The sequence below is a fragment of the Ctenopharyngodon idella genome, chromosome 3 (assembly GCF_019924925.1).
Source record: "Ctenopharyngodon idella isolate HZGC_01 chromosome 3, HZGC01, whole genome shotgun sequence".
In the NCBI taxonomy this organism is placed as follows: domain Eukaryota; kingdom Metazoa; phylum Chordata; class Actinopteri; order Cypriniformes; family Xenocyprididae; genus Ctenopharyngodon; species Ctenopharyngodon idella.
In genome coordinates this window covers 57,777,620-57,786,663 of record NC_067222.1, presented here as the reverse complement: position 1 = coordinate 57,786,663, position 9,044 = coordinate 57,777,620, and the positions used below count along the sequence as shown (strand labels likewise).

The following is a 9,044-nucleotide window of genomic DNA, read 5'->3' as shown; positions in this document are numbered from 1 at the left end:
GCGTCTCAATTCTCCTTTAGTTGGAGTTTTAGCCCTTTAAACAAGGATTTTTTTGGGACCCCACTTCAAATGAAGAGGAATGACACTTGCCTGCATATGTTTGTAGGTGGCAGCAGCAACACGGCTGCCCAAGCGACCCATAAATAAAGATTTTAAAGAATAAAGAAGACCCATAAATATAAGTGTTTTTTGGCAATAAGGATTTTAACCACAAATAATCATTTGTTGTATGTTATGTTAAATCTTGTTCATAATTATAAGTGGGATTGGGCCTTTGTTATGTACCTTGATGGATGAAAAGGTTGACAAATGGAACTTGCTGTATCCATTTTGCCTGATTGTGACCTTCAGATGTGAGACCTCAACTTGGTCTCCCAAATGAAGCTCGGATAATGCTTCGTCCCGCCAGAGAGATGTCAGTGATCCTCTGTCCACATTTTAAGGACACATCAAGAATTGGGACATTCCCATCTTTAACAGGAGTCATTTGGACCATCTGTAACTACAGTTAAATAAAACATTGTTTTATATATATTGCATTACCAAAAATTACATACAATTGCAAAGACTAGATGAACACTTTCCCCTCCAGTGGTTTTTTTTTTTTTTTTTACACAATATATCAAAATAAAGAACAGAACGTCTGATTGGGAAGCATCTTAAAAAATGGAAAATCTTATGGCAGTTAAAGTGTTAAATTCAGCAACGGGTGTGTATATTAAAGGGGGACCTATTATTCATTAAACAAAATATTCTAGGGGCCATGAAAGTTGTGAAAATCTTAAAAAAAAAAAGAGAGAGAAAAGAGTTCATCAAAGTGATAGAATTTCAATTAACAAAATAAGTAAATGCATTAAAATTTCATTAAAGGGTTAGTTCACCGCCAAAAATGAAAATAATGTCATTAATTACTCACCCTCATGTTGTTCTACACCTGTAAGGCCTTCGTTCATCTTCAGAACACAAATTAAGATATTTTAATGAAATCCGATGGCTCAGTGAGGCCTCTATAGACAGCAATGCCATTGAAAATCTCAAGATCCATAAAGGTATTAAAACATTTTCAAATCAGTTCATGCGAGTTCAGTGGTTCAATATTAATATTATAAAGCGACGAGATAGCGACTTTTAGAAACTCAAAATAGTGACTTTTCAACAATATAGTGATTTCAAAACACTGCTTCTGAGATTCACTGAGCCACTGGATTTAATCAAAACATCTTAATTTGTGTTCTGAAGATGAACGAAGGTCTTATGGGAGTAGAATGACATGAGGGTGAGTAATAAATTACATTATTTTCATTTTTTGGCTGAACTAACCCTTTAATCTCAATAAATCACTTACTTTTCAATTCTGCCTTTAAGGGACAACGTTACTTTAGGATTTTATACCCGTTTACCTTGAGGAGTTTAGTGCGTGAGTACTGTACTGTCCTCCCTTGAGAAGTCAGACGGCGGGAGTGGAAGGGAGATCGAGTGGGCGGGATTGTGTGTTGCTGTCGCTCTATAGTCTCTTAATAATAGGCCTCAAGAATTTGTCAATAGTCCCCTCTTGGTATTTCAGAAAATTAACTCAGCACTATGATTGGTTTAACTCTTGCTTTTACTTGGAGTACTACGCGTGCACAGAGCCAGGTTTCTGTGTAGTTTAGAATAACAACGTACTTCGAGATCAAAATGCTTACCCTCTACGCAAAATGCGTACAGGCTGACAGATCTGCAGCAGAAACTGTAAAGTGACTATTGTAGAGTAATCAAAATAGACATTAAAATTAGTCTGCGCTTTTATTCCCATTTTTGTTAAGATAATTTAACTTCTGCTTTAAAAACATTTTTATATTGTAAAGTTACAATGTTAGAATGGCTTTAAATATTAAAATTTTATAAGCAGTAATACATCACACCACTTTTTAAATTTAACCTCCCCCCAGCCGTCAGTGCTTTGTATAAACTTCTATCACAGCACTTAGATTAGGGTAAAAAAAAAAAACACTTGAAATGAGCGTTCTTTGAACAAGATATATTAGCCTTTAAATCCAATAAGTGAATATTAACTTCACAAACGAAATGCTCTTAATTATGAAAATGTTAAACCAAATGTAAATCAAGCATTTACAGAATATAAAGGTAACATTACAATATGCACGTGTTTTTCGCCAAAAAAAAAAAAAAGGCTTAATTTACAAGCCAATTTACCTGCTAAACTAAAATATCCATATTAAAATTAAATGTTTAAAAAAAACAAACAAAAAAACACTTGAAATGAACAAGATTAGCTTTTAAATCCAATAAAAGGGAAAAACAAAATGCCCCTAATTATGAAAATGTTAAAACACTAGATGTAAATCAGGCATTGCAAAAAAAGGCTCCATTTACAAGCCATTTTACCTGCTAAACTCAAAAAGCTACCTAAAATATCCATATTAACATTATATAAATGTTAAAGCAATAGAATTAAAAGTATACATTTAAAAAAAAAAAAAAAAACCCTTACATGAGCAGATTGGGTTAATTCACAAAAAAAAAAAAAAAAAAAGAAAAGTCATAAACTACTAACCTGCATTTCGTTATAAATAGTAAAGCCATAAATGATTAACATGAAATATGAATATTGACCATTTTGGATCCACCAGTCATCAAGTACTCACCCTCATGTCAGCCGAAACCCATAAGACGTTCGTTCATCTTCAGAACACAAATTAAGATATTGTTGATGAAATCCAATGGTTTCTGAACCACACATAGGCAGCAACATCATTGCACCTTTTGATGTCTGTGCAGAAAGGTAGTCAAGACATTGTTAAAATAGTCAACCTGACTACAGTGGTTCAACCTTAATGTTATGAAGCGATGAGAATACTTTTAGTGCGCAAAACAAAAATAAAAACAGTAGTATTGGCTGAAGCTGTACACGTGAGCACAACGATGGATGCGTGTGATGCTGACACAGGATTCGGCCAATACTGAGCTGGTGTTCGGACGTAAACATGGAAGACTGCACTACATCAACTCTGTATGACAACAGTTCAAATTGTTAAATAAAGTCACTATTTTTGTTTTGGTTTTGCACACAAAAAGTATTCTTGTCCCTTCATAACATTGAGGTTGAACCACTGTAGTCATACTGACTACAGAATAGGGATGTCACGATTTTCGAATATTCAATTCGTTGATTTAATTATAGAATATCGAATAGGTTGTGCGATTTTCGTCTTTAAAAAATCCTCACGTTTTCAATGGTGACACGTTCATGTAAACAGAGGGTGGCGCGCGCTGCCAATAACGCACCTACAAGCCGTCAATCACGCTGTCTCACACACAAACTGTAGACTAGCGTGGCATGTAACAGAGACGTTAAAATCAATGTTCACACAAGTGCCGTCATTCAGGCCGTTCACAATGTTATAACGCGCTTAGGCAGCCTAAAATCATTATGGCTTGAGGTAGGCTTGCTGCGACAGTCGGTGTTGTCCCGCGGCACCGCCTCCACTGTCATTTTGATTTTTTTATAGTAATAAAAGAGACACTTCAATTACAAACTGAACACGTCTGCTCAATTCAGCGTGAGCCAAACGAGAGTCGCAGCACAGATCAGCAGAAGGAGTCAGATTTCGCCTCACTCTTGAATAACAAGACTACGGCGGTAGATTTGGTTTCAAAGCGAAATGTAAAAGTGCCCATTTAAGTGAGTTTGTCATTGTACTGTTTTGTTGTTGTGTTTTTCATTAAGAATAATAATGACGCTAATTTGAAAGTGAAAGTAAAATCCCCACGGTCATTCATAATGGTGCGCGAACACTGGCGCAGAGCGAGCGTTTTCAGTTAACGTAATTCCTATGGAAGCTCAAAATAGGAATTAATTAAAAACGTTAACAAAGTAAAAAAAACAAAGTACTTACAGATGTAAATTTCATTTTTTGGTGAAGTAACCCTTTAAAGAGGAAAAGATGATCACATTCTCTCACACTTGAAATGTGGCGCCTGTAAAGAGATCTGTCATGCCACATCAAGAAGCGTAAAAATTAAAGTTTTTGTTTGAATTTCGAGAATAAAATGGACAGGGGTACGTACGTTCAGTACGCAATGAGAGTATCACGGTACGTACCGTACCCTAGACCAGACCAAAGCTGCAGGGGGTGCCAGGAATAAATCACACTCAAATATGGACTACAACAAACAACATCCCCAGTGTGAAAACTACATTAGAGTCCTTAATGTACTCAAAAGAACACTGATTTACTGACTGGAGATTGTTGGTAATGCCAGTGTAATAATGAATAAATGAACCATACTGTTATTATAAGAAGTGAACCAAAATCTGTGTTATGCTTTTCTGTTAAAATTTTAGTGTTTGTTTACTTGTGTTCGTAACAAGCAAATCTTACCTGCTCCACCTTTCTCAGCGACATTGGGCATCTCTCAGGCAGACCATCACGGAGCCGGCTATGGTGTTGATCCACCTAACACACAAGGTACAAGAGCATTAATTAGGCATGAGGGAATCAAACACATTTAAACAATCTCATACTTATAATTACATCTGTTCAATCCATAGAGCACACCTTTTCTGTCCTGAGACCCTCAGGTGACCACCAAGGAAGAGAACAGAGTATGTTACCTACAGAGTATTTTTGTATATATATTGTTTTATGCTGTCATGAAAACCATCAGCCTCAGCTTACTTTAAGTTTTTACTTTCCCACTCCCCCATTTTCAGCTCCAGTGTGTCTCTTAAAAGGGTTAGTTCACCCCAAAATGAGATTTGTCATTAAGTACTCACCCTCATGTTGTTCCACACCCGTAAGACCTTCGTTCAGAACACAAATTAAGATATTTGATAAAATCTGAGAGATTTCAGTTCCTCCAGTCTTTGCAACTGACACTTTAACTCTTCAAAACGATCATAAAGGGCCTGTTTACATCTGGTCACTTCATGCGTTTTTACAGATCGGACAATTTCATTTACACTTGGCCACATAAATGTGTCACTGCAAAACGGATATAAATCCGATCTTCAATTCCCGCACTCTGTGCAAATTTAAAGATTATACGTCAACGAAAGAAACAGATATGAGCTGCATTTTATTGGTCATCAGCTAGCTAATTTCAGAATCAAAGACCGCAATAGGAGAGAGAGCAGCATCAGCACTGGTAAGATCAATGATCAATGTTTACATGCGAGTAAAAACCTAAATTGAATCTGTTCATCATATAAAGCAATCGAGTCTTCAGAAAATTTGGACTAAACTGCTAAATTCATATGGATTAGTGTTCTGATCTCTTTATAAACGTTCTGAAGAGTCAAAGTGTTCAAAGGCAGTATATGAAGGAACTGACATCTCTCAGATTTCATCAAAAATATCTTAATTTGTGTTCTGAAGATGAACAAAGGTCTTACGGATGTGGACGTCATGAGGGTGAGTAATTGAGGACATAATTTTCATTTTTGGGTGAACTAACCCTTTAACCAAACCAGGTAAAAGAGTGAAACTCAAAAAAAAAAAAAAAAAAAAAAAAATTATATGAGTAGGGGTCATTTCATGAAAAGGTCACATTATTTAGAGTGAAACGTAACCCAGACATGTTCTTGGTAACATCCACCAAGTCAGAGGCACACGTGACAATGAAAACATTGTCACAAAACATTGAAAACCTCACAGTAAATTTTTACTTACAGCTACTTCTGGCGTGAGACGGGAAAATCCAGTCTTGAGTCTTGTACCAAATCAATGTACATGTAAGTTATTTATCAACTTCACTGGTCCAGTCTCTAGTGGGAAACAGGCGCTTTTTACCCCCAGTGGCAGTGCAAAATGATGAAGAGGATGGCATCTTTCCTCTTGCATCCACTGAGGATCTAGACCGGCTGGAGCAAAGTCTGTCAGACAGAGGGTTTCTGCAGAGAATGGTAAGAAATGGAATTGTCCACCTACAACTACTAATGAAATGAAGTGTGTATGTTTACATGCTACTTGCCAAAAGTTTGAAATGAAGATTTTGAAAACATTAACACTTAAAGGAACACTCCACTTTTTTTGAAAACAGGCTCATTTTCCAACTCCCCTAGAGTTAAACAGTTGAGTTTTACCGTTTTCAAATCCATTTCATGACATTACGCAGCGCCTGTGAACCCTGCTTGCACAGGGAGCGTGGCTTGCAACCATGGAGACATTTGTGAGAGACGCTGCGTAATATCATTGCGCCTGCTGCACCCATGGTACGGCAGCAAAGCTCCTTGATTATTACGCTGGAATGACAGTATAGTTCCTAGCCATATCGGCCTAGAAAATCACAACTTTTCATTTTCCGTCGGTCTTAGTACACGATGTAACTACAGAAGAGTCAAGTTTTAAATAGGAAAAATACTGAAACTCTTTGGTCATTTTTGAGCGAGATGCTAACGGTCTAATCAGATTCAATGAACTATGCTAAGCTATGCTAAAAGTGGTACCGCCAGACCCAGAGATCAGCTGAATGGATTCGAAAACTGTGAAACTGAACTGTTTAACTCTAGGGGAGTTAGAAAATGAGTCTATTTTCAAAAAAAGTGGAGTGTTCCTTTAAATATTATTACTATTTTAAATAACTTTTCAATTTGAATATATTGTAAAATGTCATTTATTCTGATCAAAGCTTGTTTTCAGCATCATTACTCCAGTCTTCAGTGTCACATGACATTCTAATAAGCCATTTTTATGCTTGGATATTAGCAATTACTATTGGTGGTCAATTATTGATGATGGTTCTTATTATCTACGTTAAAATAGTTTTTGCCGCTTCATGTTTGAGGAAACAGTGATCCTTTTTTAGGATTCTTTGATGAACAAAGTTCAAATGAACAGCATTTATCTGAAATGTAAATCTTCTGAAATGTTATAAATGCATTTGTCATTTTTGATCTTTGCTGATTAAAACTGTTACTCACCCTAAACTTCTGAAAGGTAGTTTATCACAGTTTCCACAAAACTATGAAGCAGCACAACTTTCAACATTGATAATAATCAGAAATGTTTCTTGAGCAGAAAAATCATATTAGACTGATTTCTGAAGGATCATGTGCTGCTGAAAATTCAGCTTTGCAGAGCAAGAATTGCTTTTCAAAATAGAAAACAGTTCATATGAATATAATATAAAAATGTTTACTGTTGGACTAAATTTCGTATCAAATCAATGCAGTCGGTGAACATGAACAGACTTTCAAAAACATTACAAAAGATTAATTATTCCAAACTTTTGACAGGTACCAGTGTTTAGTACAGTACAGAAGAGGTCCATTTCTTTGCTAAAACGTATTTTAATGTACCTGTTGAAGGTGAACAGATTATCCATCAGCGGCGGGCCGACAATGAAGAAGACCGTCTGGAGAATCTGCTCCAAGGTCTTCAGCACTAATGTCGCCCGCCAACTGAACTGGTGTGGGAGAGGAGACCAGCGGGGGATCAGAAAGACAAACATCGGGTCACTGTTAACAGGTAAGTTCAAATGTTGTACATGCATTAGATCCAATGGCGGGAAATTACAGCGTTAAGTTAAATAAGTACATGTTCATGAGTCAAACATAATCAAACATGTGGTAATACCAACAGCAAAGAGCCATTTTCAAAAATAATTAGCAAATATAATGGCTTGTTTACCGGACCTTGGGTTAACCGATCAGTTGAGTGTCGTTGCCCAACCACAGAAACGGGCACAACTCGCTCGTTAGTCGCTAACTAACAGATTATCATGATCAACTCAATCAACATAAGGTCATTTCAAGGTTATTATATAACCGATCACAGACACCACACAATTTGTATTAAAATATATTTGTTTTATACTTACCTTAAGCACATTTTCCCTCACAACTCGTCAGGACACGCGCCAGTAGACTCGCGCAGGAAGAGTTTGACGCACACTGTGAACTCGCTGATTGGCTATCTTTGACAGATTTATTCGTTTTAAAAAATAAAGTGTTTTTGTTTGTTTGTTTGTTTTTTACATGCAGCTTCAGCCATGAGGAATCCCGTCCTGCCGTCTCCAACGGAAGCAGAGGCGGAGAAATATATCAAAGATTTCCAACGCTTGACTCCAGGGAGGGTGTAATTGTTTATTTAAATTAAATGTATGTTATTAAAGTGTATTGTTTTGTTAAAATATATGTTATGGAGTTGTGTTAATATGGATTTTTTTTTTAATTAATCTAAAGTTGTAATTGATATAATAAATTAGAAATACGTTTTTTGCCTAATAAATATTTTTAAAATCATCAACAAATGCGTGTTTTATTGTAGGTTCAGAACAGCGTGGTTATTTAATCATGTGAAGATGTGCAATGGCTGGATTTTATGTGAGTTAATTTTATTAATGGGAGGAATCTTATCTTAAAACGATGTCTGGGCTACATAAATCAAGCTTCATGAAAACATCATAATATCGAAGTTTTCCATCATTCTTTCTAATTTTGAACAATGATCAAGCGCCACTGACACTTTATTTCTTTTAAATCATTTTACTTCTTTTAATCAGTAATGTTTGTGAACGACAGTACGCTTTTTACCTCGAGTCGATCATGATCGTCGAGCTCCGTGTTTGACATCAGAAGTTGTAGTAATCGTGACATGAAGCTTTTGAAAGAAGAAATATTTTAAGATAAAGTTGATAAATATATTTATTTTATGTCTAACAATAGCAGTTATCGTTCGCATGTATCTGTATATGATCATGAACAAAACATTCGAAAAAATCCCTTGGCAACAGCACTTGTGACGTCACAACCAGAGTGTCTCATGGAGCCTCGCGCAGCCTGAAGTTCAGCTCATTTGTTTTCTGCTGCATCAATCGATCTGACTAGTGTTGTAGTACATCTGTGGTGAAAAGTCGCTCAAATTGTGGTATATCACTCGGTCTGTGTGTTATATCACTTGATTTGTAGTTTTTCACTGATCTGTGTGCTATAGAAGTTAAATCGATTTGTGATAAAGTTTGTGACAGAACATCAGCGAGACATCTGACGCAATGGGGCAGTGCACATCTCACAGCTGCACTGCAGTCCATGATCCTTC

General features: G+C 36.3%; 1 long non-coding RNA gene across 1 annotated transcript; it reads left to right on the top strand.

Annotated features, from left to right (window-relative positions):
* The first annotated feature begins 1,047 nt into the window (after positions 1–1,047).
* Positions 1,048–8,180, top strand: LOC127508960 (uncharacterized). The gene is made up of 5 exons (XR_007929039.1): positions 1,048–4,472; positions 4,556–4,609; positions 5,678–5,908; positions 7,313–7,472; positions 7,988–8,180. It is a non-coding gene; the product is annotated as an uncharacterized LOC127508960 (long non-coding RNA).
* Positions 8,181–9,044: the final 864 nt, after the last annotated feature.